This window comes from Macrobrachium rosenbergii, chromosome 42 (assembly GCF_040412425.1).
Source record: "Macrobrachium rosenbergii isolate ZJJX-2024 chromosome 42, ASM4041242v1, whole genome shotgun sequence".
Taxonomy (NCBI): domain Eukaryota; kingdom Metazoa; phylum Arthropoda; class Malacostraca; order Decapoda; family Palaemonidae; genus Macrobrachium; species Macrobrachium rosenbergii.
The window spans coordinates 25157560-25176050 of record NC_089782.1 but is presented as its reverse complement, the minus strand read 5'-3'; the positions used below and the strand labels follow the sequence as shown (position 1 = coordinate 25176050).

At 41.0% G+C, this 18491-nt stretch overlaps 1 protein-coding gene across 5 annotated transcripts in view; it reads right to left on the bottom strand.

Moving 5' to 3' along the window:
* Pex14 (peroxin 14) overlaps positions 1-13274 on the bottom strand; it is a 31447-nt gene extending 18173 nt beyond the window's left edge. Inside the window, exon 1 of one of the 5 annotated variants that reach the window (XM_067085810.1) lies at positions 13256-13274. The gene's annotated coding sequence lies outside the window, so the exon portion shown is untranslated. Of the gene's footprint in view, positions 1-8931; positions 9045-9150; positions 9243-13255 lie in introns of those variants that run through there. The other 4 variants (XM_067085811.1, XM_067085807.1, XM_067085809.1 and 1 more) reach the window with 4 other exon arrangements.
* Positions 13275-18491: the final 5217 nt, after the last annotated feature.

Genomic DNA, 18491 nt, shown 5'->3' with positions numbered 1-18491 from the left:
ATACTTATACATGAACAAATTTTTAAAAGCAAACATACCTAGGAAAACAATTATACTGTCAAAGGCGACATGCTACTTTTTATGGCAATATTTTTTTATAGCACTTGTGAAGTTTTCCATTAGGAAATTTCACTCTAGAAGGGATAATGGATTCATTTATTGTTGTTCGGCTCCAAGATTTATCACTTGCCACTGAGCAGGTTAGGATGGTTTAATGGAACCTAAGCCCAGAAGCCAGATAGGTATTCTACACCCTAGGTTAGGTTCCATTTACAGCATACCCCGTTTACTGCTCAACAGCATGGGGACACATCAGCTACTTCTTTGTTTAGGTTACACCTACGTTAGCCTAGTCCCATGTCATCTCCTAGAAGAACACCATCAATAAAACAACCTGTCTAAGACAGCACACTGCAATTGAGAGGCTCACAAAATGATGAAAGTAGGCTAGACAGACAACCTTATTTTACCAGCTCAAAATAAAATATTAAGCTACTCAACATTTTTTTTCCTTATCCCTACCAAAGGCCCTCAGTACCCCACTTTGGTCCTAAGCTGTACGCAATAAATTAGGCTAATTGTTAGTCTGGGTATGGGACACAAAAATGATATTTTAATGATAAAATAAAGTTTGTTCATACTTACCTGGCAGATATATATATAGCTGTATTCTCTGTTAGTCCGACAGAATTTCAAAACTTACGACACACGCAGTGGGAGATCAGGTGGTTAGTACCCATTCCCGCCGCTGGGAGGCGGGTATCAGGAACCATTCCCATTTTCTATTCAGATTTTCTAGTGCCACTGTCTCCTGAGGGGAGGTGGGCGGGCACTATGAATATATATATCTGCCAGGTAAGTATGAACAAACTTTATTTTATCATTAAAATATCATTTTGCTCATGAAACTTACCTGTCAGATATATATATAGCTGAATACCACCATTGGAGGTGGGTACAGACAGAATAGGATTTGGAAAAAACACACTACAAGTAGGTGAAAAATATTTTGGTTCCTTACCTGTTAGCATAGCTGACTTCGTGATTACTGTCACCCAAGTCCGCTTCTGCTTAACTAGAGTCTCCAGCAAGGGTGTGACCTGTATAGCTGGTGAGTTCTAGATGATCTGTCAACGGGGCGTGACCACAATGTGACAAGACCATATTGACCATACAATGAGGGCAAAAAACGAAGCAAACACCAACCACCTGACCAAGCCTAACTAAGTTAGGATAACGCAACTAAAGCTAACGATTGGGAAGTCCGCCACAGGCAGTCGACCCAACAACCATAAAAACACAATCCAACCATTTTCTATAGGATAGGATGAGTGTCATCCCCTGCCCCCAGGAAAGTATCTGCGGAAGCGTATGGTCCTAGCGAGAAGCAGTTCTCATATGTCGTCTTACATCTCTCAGGTAGTGTGAAGAACACAGAGTTGCTCCGCCAAAATGTGGCACCCAGAATGTTACTGAGTGACATATTTTTTCTGAAAAGCCACTGAAGTCGCAACCGCCTCACCTCGTGAGCATTGACTTTCAGAAGTTTAAAATCAGAGTCTTGACAGCACGAATGGGCCTTTAATCGTATCTCTCAGAAAGAAAGCCAGAGCATTCTTTGACATAGGTAAGTCCGTCTCTTTACGGAACACCATAAACTTCTCTGAGGACCTCGACTTTCCTTCGTCTTGTCTAAGTAGCTTGCGAGAGCTAACAGGGCAAAGACTCTCTCTAGCTCTTGAATTAGGATCTCAGCCATACCCTTGATTTCCAAGAAGCTCTCTTGGGCAAGGTTAGCAGACTTTCATTTTTAGCTAAAAGAAAAGATTAAAGAACAAGTAGCGTTATGCCCTTTAAAGCCTATATGCTAAAGGGCACAGTTCACCTAACCCTCTTTGCCGTTTGCTAGGCGGTTGAAAAATAGTCTTTCTGATAATGTTTCTCAATGACGCGAGAGCAGAGGGGTCAAAAGAACTGGACATTAGGAACCGTAACACAACATCCAAATTCCAGAAGGAGTCACTTGAGCACCTTGAGGGTTCAGAGGATCTGAAGAGATAAGTGAAGGGTCTCTGTTGTTAGACATATCAAGTTTCTATGCCTAAAATGGATGATAACATACTCTCCTGCCCCTTGATGGTCAGGACTGCAAGTTTCACATCACTCCTCAGAAATAAGAGAAGTCTGCTATCTGACTCACAGGGGTCGTGGTGGAGAAATGCCCTTCTTTCTACACCATCTCAAAAACGGTCCCTTGATTGGTACAAATTGCTGGAAGAATCTTCGTCGCTCTGGCAATAACTTTCATACTGGTCTAGAAAACCTCGCTCCTGGCCAGCTTCTCGATGGTCTGGATACAGTCAGACACAAGGGCGGGGAGGTTTTTATTGGTACTCTATCTCAGTGGGTGTCTGGTAGATCGACTCTCATGGGCGAGATCGGAAAGTCTACTAAGAAGGACAGCGACCTCTGTGAACCATTCTCGAAGGCCAAAACGAGGGGCGATCAACGTCATCCTCGCCCCTTCCGACGACGTGAAACTTTCTGATGACTTCTCCGATGATTTTGCACGGAGAAAGGCATACATCGCCCATCCCCAGGCAATCCCAAAGAAGAGCGTCCCACTGAGAGAGCTCGGGTCGAGAACAGGGGAGCAGTAAAGAGGAAGTTCTTCGGTCTTGGGGTTGAGATCTACCAGGACGCCTCAAAGCTTCCACAGTCGCCACCCTCTTGGTGTAGATCCCATTCGTCGGCAGTTGTCGCTGCCGACTTAGAAGATCACGGGCGTTCTCACGCCTGCAACAAACCTCGCGGAGGATCGTAATATTTCAGCCTGTGCCCACAGAAGAATGTCTTGCTAAGGCGAACAGGGACTGAGGTGAGGACCCCCTGTTTCTTGGTATGAAAGGGCAGTGGTGTTGTCCGAGTTGATCTGGACAACTCGGTTGAGACTCGCTCCTCGAGAAAAGAAGGGGCCAACTGAATTTGCCCCAATTCTTTGAGGTTTATGTGCCAGGACACCTGTTCCTCTCAGGTGCCCACACTTCCCTTCCTCAGTGTTGCTCCCACTAAAATGGACGTCGCTGAAAACAACATCAGGTCGGGTTCTGAAGCTGAAGACAGACCTTCTGCCAACCGATGGATCGAGCCACCACAGAAGGTGATTCTTTACCTTTGCAGATACTTCAGAGAAGCCCAGATTCTCCTTGTCGTGCCAGTTCTCTGCAAGGAAGAATTGAAGCGGTCTGAGGTGCAGTCTCCCTAGGGAAACAACTTCTCCCAGTGATAAATGTCCCCAGCAGACTCATCCATTCCCTCACCGAGCATGTTTCTTTCCTCAGGGAAGGCTGAAACTTTTCTAAACACTGAAGTTGTCTTTCTTGAGAATGAAATGCAGTTACTTGAATCCATCTGAATCCCCAGATAAAGCGATGGACTGAGTCGAGGTCAGATGGGACTTTTCGAAATTCACCAGAAGTCCCAGGGACTTGCCAAGGTCAGGAGTCGTGGTGGAGATCCTCCAGACACCTTGTCGTGACGAGGCCCGAATGAGCCAATCAGTCCAAATAAAGGGAGATTCTTATTCCTCCAAGCGAAGTTTCATCTCGCAACATTCTCATCCAAGATCGTGAAAAACCATAGGAGCTGTGCTGGAGCGAGAGCAAGGGCCTGAACTGGAAATACCTGTCCCCACGCAGGACAAATCTCAGGTATTTCCTCGATAGAGGATGGCCTGGGGACATTGAAAATAGGCGCCCTGGAGATCAGATGAAACCATCCAGTCGCCTGGTCTTAGGGCTCCCATGACCGACTGGGACGTTTCCATTACAGAACTTTCCTTCTCAGAAACGAAAAGAGTTCAACTTGTTGACGCTCCAGAATCAAGCCTCCAACCCTGACTGTTTCGAACCAGAAAAACAGCCTGTTGTAAAAGCCGGGATTGTAAATCCGAGACTTTGCTCCACAGCTCTCTTCTCGAGCATTTGATCGAGCAGGTTGAAGAGAAAATTTGCTGTTTCTCCTGATGATAGGATGGCGACAGTCTGGGAATCGTACTCAATGGAGGCAATCGAGGAATGGGATCTTGTATCCCTTTTCGATGACTTGGAGGGACAGCTGTCCGTCCTCTCTCTCTCCAGGCTTTTGCAAAGAAAGGAGCCTGGCTCCCTACCGGTGTCTGAAGGTTCACGGAGTCATTTCTTGCCCCTGGTCTTAGAAGGCTCACTCTTGAGGACCTCTGCCTCGAAAGGACGATCTAGAGGAAGATCTCCACGAAAGGGTTGAATCTTGAAGTCTGCCCAAGGGAAGAAGTCGGAAGGGGCTGCAGGACGTCTAGAAGACTGGGCCAGAGGTCCTGGAGCAGCCTCCTCTTGCAATGTGAGGCCATATCCTTGACTAAGGGTTGGGAAAAGATGGCTAGAAAGCTGAGCTAACAACAATTCTGCCTTCTGAGTAGGGAGAGAGACGACTGGCGCTGAAGTTGCAGTAAATGGCTCTCTTCTTTAAAGCCCCGCACAGAAATGGCAGCCAGTTCTTGAGCCATCCCTAACCGCCTTGGTCCATACAGGATAGGGACACCAAACAAGTCTCCCAGCTAATGGAGTCAGGCTACGAGCCTGCCGTCCAAGACTCCCAGGCACCAGTCCAAAAAGTTAAAAACTTCTAAAGACCTGAAAAGGCCTTTCAGATGGTGATCAATCTCAGATAAAGACAGGACACCTTTGCTGAAGAAAGGAGACCTTCTGGGAGCGTCCACAAGGCTGGCAAAATCCCCCTTGGAAGAGGGGAAGAACTCTCCAACCAACCTCCTCTCCTGTCTCTGCACCAAATTCCTGCTTTCCACTCAATCTTGATGGAGGGTAGGGCGAAAGAAAGTCTTGCCTGAGCCTTCCTGGAGTCCATCCACTCTTGAACCTTGCAAAGGCCCTCTTAGAGAGAGACGTAGTCTTCACAAAACCAGAAGACTTTTGTGACTTAGACGAGGTTAGCTGCTAGGGGAGGGCGAGGGAGCAGAGGGTTGAAACTTGTCCCAAACAAGTCTTTCAGCAGCCTGGGGTTAAGATTTGGTAGTCTGCAGAAGCAGAAGAAGAAGAGGACTGATCCTCAACTGCAGGATCCGGCGCAAGAAAGCTTCTCCTTCTTCCACAGGAGCAACGGAAGGGGCAGGAGAAGAACTGAAGGGACCAGTCCTTGCAGACCAACATGTCACAAGTGGGACTGCTTGGAAGAAGTCCGAGAGGAGTGAAAGTCACGAGCAGAAGAATCAAAATGAGAGTCTCGACGCAGCCCTGGCGAAGAATCCCGGCGAGTAACCTTGACGAGCGATCCAGCGAGAGTCCTGGTGAAGCGAGCAGCGAGGAGGCGTCATGCCGCAGCAAGAAAGGCGTCGTGCCGAGCAGCAAGGAGGCGTCTTGACGAACTACGTGAGGCGTCTTGACGAGCAGCCGAGGCGTCATGACGAGCAGCAAGGGAGGCGTATGTCGAGCAACAAGGAAGCGTCCCTGTCGGAGAAGATGAGAAGCGTTAGCAGCATGAGAAGCGCCACGCAGCAGCGCATGAGAAGCGTCACGCTGGCGGCATGAGAAGCGTCATGACGGAAACAAGAGGGTCAGTCGCACGAGGGGCGTCGGCCTGGCGGCGTGACGATCAGAAAGCGAAAGTGCGGTCCTGCCAAGACCAGTAAACGCTGAGCAACAGGACTTCCTAGCGGGCGCGGCTATGAGACGACGATCAGCGAGGAGAAAGTGGGAGAAGGGAAGGTTTCGACCTCTTTGGATCGGCAGCCGAATCCTTCCGCGACGTTGAGGACCTCTGCCTCGAAGCGATCGGTCCTTCTGGGCCATTAAAGAAGCCAATTGCTCCTGCATGCCAGGAGCAGCTTACGAGTAGGAGAAGATTCTACCTCAGAGAAGGACTGATCCATGAGAGAGAAAGAAGAGAAGCGAGGGGACGCGCTTCTCACAGGAAGCAACAGCCTTCTTTCTGGAGCGAGCGGAGCGCCTGTGCGTCATCGTCCGATGACGCCCTGGTCCTCTTCTGCGGTGGATGGCGTCCAAAATTCCGAAGAGCTGATCGAAAAGGGCGTGGCGCCCTTCTTTGGAAGCTTCTCTTCAAAGGGCGAGAATCCCGAGATTTCCATTCCCGACGCGGGGAGGGGAGGAATCGGGAAGAGAAGTCTTAAGGGATTAGTTAACCCGTGCCGCGATCTCTGGGCAGCCTGGGAAGCGTCTATCAGGATGCGAAGGGACGCCAGATGGTGGGGGTCCGCAGTAACCTCTTGCGGCTGACTCTGCCTCCCTGAGTCCTGGGAGTCCGGCCAGGGTCCAGACCCAGAGGGCGGGCCGATCTGACGCCCCTCCACAACACTCAGGGGGGACGGACACTATCACTGCACTTCACAGCACTTTGAAGAGCGGAGCATATTAGGCTTCCACAGGCCGAATGAAGACATAATAATAAGCCAGGGCATCACCATCCAGTAGACACAACCCCAGGGTTAGGGGGGCAACACACAGTTAGGGAAGAGCCACGTCACAGGAGGTTAACAGGTGAAAGCACACTACCTGACTCCTACCACTTCTGGAGGAAGACCCTGAGCTATCTCGCTCTAGCTTTCTCATAAGAATCATAAGTCCTCCAACCAGCATCAGACAAAGATCTACACTCCTGCACGGTCATTCAACAAACAAATACAACTCTCTACAACCCGAAAGATACAGTGTGAGGATCTACCGAAATTTTTGGCAGCTCTACCTTACAGTCTTAAAATACGGTAAACTCGGGAGACCAGAAGAACTAGATTCAGACATCTTACTCCCAGGAAAAAAACAAAGCAAATCCAAAACAATCCTACAATAGCTGCATGCCTAGCCACAAGTCCAAGTCAAAACCAAAAATCAAACCATTACTCAAGTGACAATCAAGTTTTATCCGAAATCCAAGACGGAGGCAATTGGAAAACAAGTGTTGACAGTACCGCGATAGAGAAAATCTTGAATAGAAAATGGGAATATTTTGATACCGCCCCAGCGCGGAATGTACTAATTCACCTGATCTCCCACCGCGCGGTGTCGGGTTTGAAATTTGTTTGGACTAATAGAGAATAAGAGCTATATATATATCTGACAGGTAAGTTTCATGAACAAAATACAATATTGTAGTCTACACATATTTCGCTATAAAATATACTAAATAAAGCAGCAAAACTAGTAGTTTCGCACCTCGGGATAGGATTAAACCTATATTGGTTGAACTGCACTATCTACCCAACAAAACTACAAGCATGTTCAAAAGAAGTCCAAAATATTTTTAAAGATTAGCTGTACAGTACATATGCCTAACCCCAAAACAGCCAACAAATGGTACCAACACACAACTAGCTGCAGAAATGGTCAAAAACGCAATTATAAGACAAGTTACACTTCATACTGTCTTTCATGTACCCTTCAAATTGAAGGCCAAACTATACAAGTCTGCAGCCCACGACTGAAGAGGCAATATAATGTGAGACATCCTTCAGGTAAAATTGAAACTTTTAATATTACGCATCACTGGTGACGCTAGTCTCTACTAACAATTAATATAGTGTATCAGTAGGCATATATTGTATCATTTTACATAAATAAGTTTTGGTAAAATATCAGAATATTACCATGGCATGATTTCTGCTAGTTGTCGACCAGATTATTAACTGCCATTTATTTATGTTCAGCCTATGCTCCTGTCTTTTGATTATGTTTAAGATATTTACTGTCTTCTGTTTAAATTTACATATTCATCCCAAGGGGGGGTGGTACTAAACACAGTGCCCATTTGGCAAGTAAACTGGTAGTTACCAAACTAGAGGTGCTCAGTAATAGTCTGCAGTTTTACCAAGTTGTTTATTAAAATTTTGTGTAAAAAAGAAAAAAAAAATAAACCTAGTTCCCAGATGCCCCACCAACACATTTGCCTTCTTTCGTTTAAGTTTTCATTTAAGTTTATGGCCTTTGTTTATTCATAAAATATTTCCTGTCTTTTGCTCATATATTGGCATTCATCCCCAAGGGCTGGTACTAAACACAGCACCCATTTTGCTCATAAACCAGTAGTTACCAAATTAGAGGTACATAGGGGTAGTCTGCAGTTTTGCCAAGTTGTTCGCTATAAATTGGTGGTAGATCTAAGCAGTAGCTCCGCAGCAGCAATTTCCTTCTAACGCTTTTTGTAACAGTTTTTGGTTGCTAATTATGGATTAACCTTCAGCAATTTATAGGACAAATGTAATTAACCTGTAATTAACCCCCTGAAGTCCATCCAACAAAAAGAGGTTTCTCGCAATCTTCACAATTAAACACGATATTGTGTCTGTTTGGAACAGTTCAGAAATCCCGTCGGCCAGTGCAATAACTTGTTAACACTGTACGGTACTAGCCCCCGCCCCAGGCAATACTAAATATATAATAGGGACATTCCATTTTGGCCAACAACAAACAAATGCACCGCCAGTATCAGAAGCCCTAAAAGTGTAGAAAACCCCAGTTTCAAAGGTAAAAACAGGCATGGAGCTAATACTCAGAATTACCAAGTTGGCAAAAAAACCTAAAACAACGTAACCTAACCTTATCCGGACACGATGGGTGGGGGTGAGGTGAGATTCCACCCAACTGTTCTGTAAAGTTTGTTGCCTATTATTTTTGTCAATTTCTATGTTAGTTTATAACTCCCGACCTTAAGTCAGCCCGTCAATGCTTAAGGTAGCCCAAAATTAACATAATGGTTTACGTACCGAATACTGAACTGAGCCAGTAGCCTACCATAGCCTAAGGTATTTACCTTAACCTAGCCTAGACTATCCAGCAAGTGTGAAAAATGAAAATATGTCATAATTATAACGCTGCCTTCTACTGGAATGTATATATGTTAAATTACAGCGAATTTTGAGTTACGCACTCATCACGAGTAGCTTAAAGCAGGCCGTAACCAAGGACGTACCCATAGCCTTTACTGTGCTTCGATCCTGCGGGAACTAAAACCCTTAATATTTCTCATACAAAGCAAAAACGCTACGCTAACATGTTTTAATGCGATAAGTGATGTCCTCTCTGATATTGGTGAATTCTTTATATATAATGACAATAAGATCATAGATAAGAAACTGATAAAACTTACAATGGAAGGTTAAGACAAATAAACACGAGTATCTTCCACCTCTCTAGATAAGACGTCAGTGTTCCACCTCAGGGTATTATATAATCATTAACACATATTTATTTTATTTTATTGTTGACTTTATTTTCTAATAATAATTTGATACCATGAAATCGAAATATTTATGAAATATTAACCTATCAATATAATAATGACAGCAGTTGTCATTAGAGTGTCCGAGAGTAATAATGTCTAAAGCTTTTTCAAGAATTATTCGGTCATCTTGTGCTTTAAAATCTATATTAATTTTTAAGTTTAACTAAGTCTTTATATTCACACATTTTTAAAATCCATAAAAGTACATAATTATCTCAGGAATAAAGTAAAATTACTAAAGAGTTTCCTTATGACGTCATACTACTGAAGTACTGGATGCCATTTCGCACGAACATCAAAGTCTAAGAGCACTGTTGGTGGCTCAGGGTACAAAGGTCTACATCATGTCTCTCAATCCATTTTCACACCTCGCCACATGGGAAGGACCTGTGCTGGCTTAAGGTTAGCTTACTCAAAACAACGTAATATCTGCTTAAAATGCGCACTGTTTTTCTCAAATGATAAACGTCTATGAGACTTAAAAGCGAGCGAAAAGCACGTTGCATATTTTCATCACTTGTAACCTTCATGGACATATTTTTATGGGCAGAAAATTGTTTAACCTCGAGCTCTAAACTAAATGCTGCAGGCTAGGAGGAGACAACTTCCAGTTACACAGTTTCATAGGTAATTATTAGCTCTGAATTTCTTTATGGGTAATAAATAATCAGATTTGTTTACCAGAATCTAAGATAAGAACTATGTCTATCCTAACCACGCGCCATCAAGTCTGCAGTTGCTAGTTTAAGCTCATTTTTGACATTTCTTTAACGACACCTTTCAAAGAACCCGCAAAAGTTGAAACTCTTTTGGACTATCAATATCTTGACCGTTCGTAGCATTCATCGTGTGACTCTCTGTATTCGTCAGAGTATTCAAGCTAAACCTAAATGAGATGAAAAAACAAGCATCTGGAATATTACAGACTCCAGAGGCAGTACGACATTTTTCTGTCTGATCTTAACCAGCATTTAACGTACCTAATAGTTAGCTGATTGTGTCGGGACACAATCAATAGTTTATAAGTTTTTTTTTTTCTCTCTGATTTTTCTGAATTAAATGTCAAACAACTCACCCGAACAGGTAATACTTTGGCGTAGGAATATTAGCAACTGAGATTCTTTGGAAATTCAGATAGAGGAAGTGTACAGTCACTCTGATATAGGTAAGGATATTTTCAAAATGTTTTAATCTTTCTGAAATGTACTTTGATTTTACTGTTCCGAATCAGAATATTTTTATCTTTTATGAAATAAATGAAATATATATTGGTTTTACTGTTTTGCTTCAGTGCATTTGTAATTCTTAAAAATGACTGAAAATAAGGGTACACACGCACAGTCACAAACTTCTGATTTTCTATTCTTGACCTGTGAAGAGTTTCAGTAACTCCCAGTCCCCTGTAAGTTGCCATGTGCACCTCATGGGGAAATGTAGCATTATAGGTTCTTTGCAGCAACCCTTCGGCCCAAGCTGCAGCCCCTTTCATTCAAAATTTACTATACCTTTGTTTATATCCTCTTTCTTCCATCTTACATTCCACCCTCTCTTAACAATTGATTCATAGTGCAGCTGCGAGGTTTTCCTACTGTTACGCCTTTAAAGCATTTTTACTGTCAATTTCTGTGCCAGCACTGAATGACCTCGTAGGTCCCAGCGCTTGGCCTTTGGCCCAAATTCTATATCCTATTCTATTCCAAACTCCCCAGTCTCACGTCAAAAGGTGTACTGAGAGCCAGACAGCTTACACCTTAGATCAGTAGGATTCGATTTTGTGACCTCGTTCTTGTGGGGTTAGGCCTAGTGCCATAGCCACTTGCATAACAAGTGGGAGGGTGCAGCTTCGACGAGGAAGAGAGCAGATGGATGGGCTCGCTCTGTTAAAACCTGTTGTCCTCTGTTGGCCTATGCAGTGAATTCGGTACCTGGTAGTGAGGTATCTGTGGCATGGAATGGAATGGAATGTAGAGTTTAGGCAAAGGCCAAGCGCTGGGACCTATGAGGTCATTCAGCGCTGAAAGGTAGATTGAGAGGAAAAGGTTACAAAGGTGTAACAGGAGGAAAACCTCAAAGCAGTTGCGCTGTGAAATAATCGTTAGGAGAGGATGGATAGCAAGGTGGAAGAAAGATAATATGAATGAAGGTACAGTAAATGGAATGAAAGGGGTTGCACAGCCAGGGCCGAAGGACGCTGCAAAGACACAGTTTATTAATGTGTACAGTGCACCGTGAGCCACTTGTTGTCGACATTTGCCTCCTACACTAAAGACATCTGTGGTAGTTGCAAGAATCTAAAATTTACATGTATTCATAAATTTTGTATATATATAACAGAATATTGTATACGCTGTATATATATATATATATATAATTATAATATTGCAAGTCCATATAATATATTTATGTATATATAAAAGCATATATACATATATATTAAACATACATATACATATATATTTTACATATATATACAAAAACACATATATATGTACTGTACATATATATAATATATATGTATGTATGTATGTATGTATGTATATATGTAAGTGTGTCTGTGTGTGTGTGTGTGTGAAGGCCGGAAGAGGGAATAAAAGTAATAAAGTGGTAGAATGATAGAGAAATTTGAGGCCAGTGATGGAACAAAGAAGATCGTCAGAGATGCATTTGTAGGATAGAACAAGAGATATGATCATGAAGCAGTGTATAAGACCAGTGACAAAATGTGTTAAAAGAAAGTGTAAATCTTCAATATTCCCGGTAAATCTGAACAAACACTTTAAAGAGAAAAAGACTACATTCTAGGGAAGCAAATGCTATGAGGAAAGTATGCCTATCGGAATTCACAGGCTGGAAAGTGACTGGTTTGGTTGTAAAGTCGGCATTGGACATAGTGTGGTATTTCTCCATAGCGATTAACTAGTTGATCAATATCTTTATGAGGAGAAGAAAGTTGAAAATGAATGTCATTTAGTATACGGCTGTACGGAGAGATTTATAATGCGCGAAAGAATTTATGAGCCAACTCTCCTTGGTGGTAGTGAAGTGCGGATGCTAAATGAGAATGACAGATAAGGTTGGAGCTGTTGGAACAGAAGGTTTACATAGAGTATGTGGAGCAAGAAAGCCAAGAGGCGAGAAATATGGAGATACGAAGAGGAAGTAGTAAGTGTGTTGGCGGAGATGAAAAATTGACCAGGACATTAAATTTTGAAGTATCTGGTCATGTGGAAAGAATGGGAGACAAGAGATTGGCGAGTGCACTGGAGAGAGGAGAGACCAACCACAAACTACATAGACCGAGTGATGGAGGTACAGGAAAGGAAAAGCCTTCATATCTGGAGGCAACAAGAAAGTATACACTGTACAAGATAAAGGTGATTATGCTGTTTTTATAAGGGGGTTTGATGCATTACTGATGAGCCCCAGGGAAGATTTCTTTACAATGAGTTCATTGCTGAGTTAACACCTGAAGGATAAATATTGACAGTGAATACTATACTATCTCACTCCTAAATACTATCAGGGGACAAACTTTTTTATATTTATAAATATAAATAAATATATATAATATAAATATAATATATATATATATATATATATATATGTGTGTGTGTGTGTGTGTGTGTATTTATAGATGGGTGTGTTATCAATACATATTTACTGACTGCTGTATCAATTATTCCAAGTATTTTATTATTATTTCTATTTTCACAATTTCCAAAATAGGCTTCAGATGATACAAAACGAACAACAGTGGGTAAGATAAATATAAAAACTAAGACTTATTCCATTAGTGAGTTGACGAGAAAAACTAGAAACTGAATAAAAAAAAAAACTTTTTCCTCTTCGAGCTTACACAATTCACTTCTTCACGAGAACGTGTCTTCCTGAGAATTTAGGAGGCCATTAAAATTCTAATCAATGATAAACAGGAGGAGGAGAAAGAGAGAATCTCCTTCGCAACGCTTACCTCCCGGTTTTTCGTGTCTAGAGATGCGACAGGTCAAAAGATGCAGCGAGCCTTCTTCTTACTTATTTGTGCTTAGAAGTTACGTCTTATTTGGTTTTTGCATTTCTCAGCGATGACGAAATTCCTGTTACTTGTCTGCAGAATCTAGGCTTAACCTTGATTTGTTTTCACCTCAGGTACGTCTATAGTTACCTAGAGAGAGAAAGTGTCATTTAGGAAATGCCTGGCATAAATATTAAGATTCTAAGAGAGCAGTTCCATTGACTATTTAGAAAGCAAAGACAACTGGCTTGCGCCATAGAACCCTTTATTGATATCGTAATTCTGAGAAGATAAAAAAAAAAACACTAAAAATGTAAAGTGATCTCGTGTTAAAATGCTAATAGACCTGAAAAAGGGAAACCTAAAAACCATTTCGGCACTTCGAGGTTCAGCTAGTAACTAAAAAAACGAACGATTTTCGTTGTTAAAAAACTAACTTCTTCCACAAATGGCCGCAAATCTTTCGCGCAACAGCAAATAGAGTAGCAATATAAAAGTCTCATAAATAAGTTAAAAAATAAAAATAAAGAAACGTAGGTTTAAGTCCGAGAAGAAGAGGTCCATCCCTTCCATGTGCAAGCCCATTTAAAGAAAAGACCCACCAACTTGGCAGGAGGCAAAGGTGGGATATCAGTCAGGGTTTGTTTTGGGCTACGGGTATTATGCGGGAAGGGTCAGATTTCAAGGCAGACTGGGGAGATGAACGATAGATGGTCTGGGGTTATAGAGGAAAGGGGGTGTGGGTCTAATAGTAGTGGTAGTAGTAGTAGTAGTACTAGGCCTTGCTTTGAAGCCCGAGGGCTGAAGATTCACCTCGCGTGCTACCTCACGTCTCGCCGGCCAAGGATAACAGCTCCTTCCTTCTTCTTCTTCTCCCCGCCGTCTTTCTCGACGCTGTTTATCTTGGATCTGTCCTTCGCCTTTAATGGAGAGGATGACACTCAATTTTGCTGACTTTGTCCCAATCCAAACGTTTGCCTCCCCTGTTTAAACATTGCCACCGTCCTGTTGATTATGCTGTCTTTAAGCTAATAACTGTCTGCATGCCTGTTTCTGTCAGACTTTGATTTTCCTCCTAATCATATAGGCCTATGTCTCAAAGAAACACGTGTTTGGAAACTATTACTAAACTGTTATTATATTTTGTTTTTTCTTCATGATGAACTGCGGTCCAACAGGTGGGAAATTATAGCTTAAAAACAAAACCACCAATAACTTATTTGCTAAAATTATCTTTAAATTAATATATATATATACTGTATATACTATATATATATATATATATATATATAAGTATGCTGCTTGTATATATAACTATAGTTTAACATATACAATATACATATACTGTATATACCATGATTTCCTCTTGTCTATACGTCGAAACTTGGACTCATTCCAAACAGCCTACAAGGCAGCTGCATTTACGAACTCGAAGTGCGGAGTAATAAAAATCCCGTTTATTGTTCTCATGGGCAGCTCGCCAAGAGGGAAAGAGAGAACAATCCTTACCACATCATTTGAGCGATGTTTCCTTTTTGGCGTTGCGCCTGAGACAGAATTTTACGATCTTCTTCAGTTCTTAACATCTCTGGCGTTTTTTTTTAACACTAGCTTCGTCAGTTATTTTTCAGAAGACCCAGTCCTGTAAGTTTTGGGTGACGTATGTTAAAACTGTTTCTTCTTCTTGCTACATTTGTCTTGGAATTGGGAGCGTTTCCTCTCGGCATCTCCGAAGGGCAATAGATTTCAGATTCGAGGTGGAAAACGAATAGATTTACCTATGAGAGAGACCTTGTATATTACTCAAGCTAAGTTCGTTGGTAAGTGATTGGTAAATGAAGCACAATCTGCAAATATGATAAAGATTAATGATAATACAATATCATAAACTTGCCCATGCATAAATGATGCTAGTGTTTTATATATATACACATATATATACCTATATATATATTATATATATATTATATATATATATATAATTATATATATATATATATATATATATATATATATATCCTCCTTTCTAAAGGATGAAAATGGGCTATTTTCTGTTAAAAAAGAGTTCAATCAAATCCCAAGCCAATAAAACTCCAAAATGTAGAAAATAAAGGCTATATTTCAGAGACCAAGCTGTCTCTCTCCTAAGGAGAGAAACTGCACAGTTTTAGTCTCTCAAATATAGACTTTCTCCATTATCTACATTTTGTTAACCCTGAAAGAAGTATATATATAATATAATAAATATATAAATATATATAATTATATATATATTATATATATTATATAGGAGAAAGATGAATATATATATATATATAATATATGACAAGCATGAAATATTTTCTGTTAAAAGTCCAATAAAAACTCCAAAATGTAGAAAATAAAGGCTATGTCCATTGAGCCATCAACTGTCTCTCTCTTGAGTTTTAGTCTCTGAAAAGTAGTAGGGAAGTGGTTTGTTTGAATGCTGACATTTTGAACCTCTGAGCCACATATATATATATATTATACCTGCTATATATAGCACTACACACAACCATATAACCACTGCATTCTGAATAACTGCTGTGCCCCTGAGTGTACCCTAAAGAAAGCTACCATTAACAAAGGTTAACAAAGAGGCCGCAAATGCTTCCAGGTATACTTAAGGCGTAAAAGTAGCACGAATAGCTCCTGCATCAATACTGTGAGTATTGGACTCCAACAAAGACTGTGCATTTAGCCCTTGATATTCCATTTACAAAATAAAACTCGAAGGAAACCGCTTTGGACTCTTGGAAATTCTTGAAACCAGAGAGGCCCCCCTAAAACAAAGCTCTTAACAATCATGATTTCGTGAAGAAAAATGATGGCCGTTTCGTAAATTAAAAATCAAAGCGGTTGCACAGAAAATAATACCAATTCAAACCTGAAATGTCAGACATCGTGACAGTGGGACCAATTTTTGTCTTTCCAAAGAAATCCGTGACTTTATGTGAATGTTACCTTCAGCGTGATTCCCTAAAAACTTCTATTTTTAATACTAAGGGAAAACTCTTAGGACCAACTGATTGATTAAACTTGGGAGGGCTAGTTAAAGACAATTTTGCCAACAGTAGCCTATTAAGTTCAACAAAACAGTATATATCTATAAGAAGATATATAAAAACCATATTTTTATGTTATTTTTGTATTTTTGTAACAAACATATTTTCCCCAGTGTATTCTAAAGCCAAGAAAATAATAAGATTGGCAAAATAAATGGATGACAGAAAAAAACGAAAGTTTGGGACCTTGTATGTGTTTGTGACTGTGGGAGGATGTCAATATATCAATTCTTAATTTCTTACACACATACATACAGTATGTGCATACATATATACACACACACACACACACTATACAGGTGTGTATTTACTGTCCATTTTTGACCAACTCAAAATCAATATTGAGGGGGTAACACCCGCCCCAAACAAGTCGGGCCATCTCTGCTTCAGACTCACTTTGAAATCTTAATTATTTATTCCAAGAGGTCTGAAGGAAATGTCAAAACCTTTTCAAAAAGCACAGAAATTGAATATTAATCTAGGTTATTTGTTTACAGACTGAATAAAAACTGTTCTTATACCCAAAATCCATTTGATTAATCATTATCCCTTTTAGCTGCCAGCCAGGGTACAAAGTTTAAAAATTTAAGTCATCAGATTTAGGACATTTCAAATTTGAGAAATTTTTTACTTAAGGTTGAAGGTTGACAAATTAATATTAATGTTTTTAAAGAAGAATCAGTTACATCCCTAATTCACATATTGATGGATTAACTGATTTTCAGAACTTATGAAGAAAGGGTCACTGTCAACAATATGAAACATTATAGAGAAAGTTTCCGTATTTGATACAGTATCAAGTCTCGCTTTGAAAATTTTTGTTACATTGTAATGAAGGAGAACTGGAATCATTTGAAATCTACTCTTTAAATGCGTACGTGGTTATAATCACGCACTTGAACGAAGAGAAAAATGATAAAATTGCAGAACCCGTTGATAAAATTGCAGAACCCGTTACTGGTAATTCTTTAAAGACGGACAAACATCCCCTGATGAGGAAAAACTCAAGTAGTTTGGTTTTCGTTGCTTAGACAATTCCTTCTAGCTATTGCACTTCTACTACTTCCTACTACTTTTCCAGTTTCAAGAAGCAGCGACAACTCCAACCCTACAAGACAGATCTATATCGCGCTGGTACTAAGTCCCGTAGGGGCTGGTTTTGTCAGTGCACCTCGCGCGGTGCACTGTAAGATGCCAAGTTCTTTGCAGCATGCATTTATTTAAGCTGCAGCACCTTTCATTTCCTTTTACTGTACCTCCTTTCATATTCTCTTTCTTCCACCTTACTTTCCACCCTCTCCTACCAGTTGATTCATAGTGCAACTGCTTTGAGGTTTTCCTCCTGCTACACCTTTCAGAACTTTTACTGTCAGTTCCCGTTTCAGCGCTCAATGACTTCATAGGTCCCAGTTCTTGGCCTTTGGCCCAAATTCTATATTCAGTTCAGTTCAATTCAATAGAACTCCTAGTACCATAAAAACATTATTGCTCACTCCCACTTCCCCAGGCACCCACAAACTTACACTTCATTTCCGGGTCCTCAGTACATGACTTCCGCAAGGGGACATATAACTACTGCAAAGCTTTCCACTTGTCCTGTTAGTGGTTTGTATTCTCAGGATTTTATGTCACCTTTTTTATTGCCCCTCAGGTATGCAGGTCTCTATGTGATTACGTTAGTTACATGTCCCGCTATCCTTCCTCCTCTTGGGAACTTCAAGCGTACCTTGTGTTTATCAGTGATCCCTTTCAACCTACGTCTGTTGCTGTTCATGCTGCGGAATTCATCGTCCAATCTGTCGTTCTTTCTTCTTCTGTCTACTACCTTCTATATTTCCATTCAGTTTCATCTGGTGTTGTTCTTCCTTCATCTGTTAACTATGACCATTACTGACAGAGAGGGTATTCATCATATGGCCACGTTCTATTCTCCATGGAATAACTTTATAACCAAGTCTTGTCTCTGATTTAACTGTTCTGTCACTATTCTGTCACTTATGATGATTCAATATGACTTTCCTTTTTCGCTCAGAATTTGCTGTAACAGTTAGAATGATCCACTCAGTGATCTACTGCGTCTTAAACCATCCAGTTAGTTAATCTTTCTA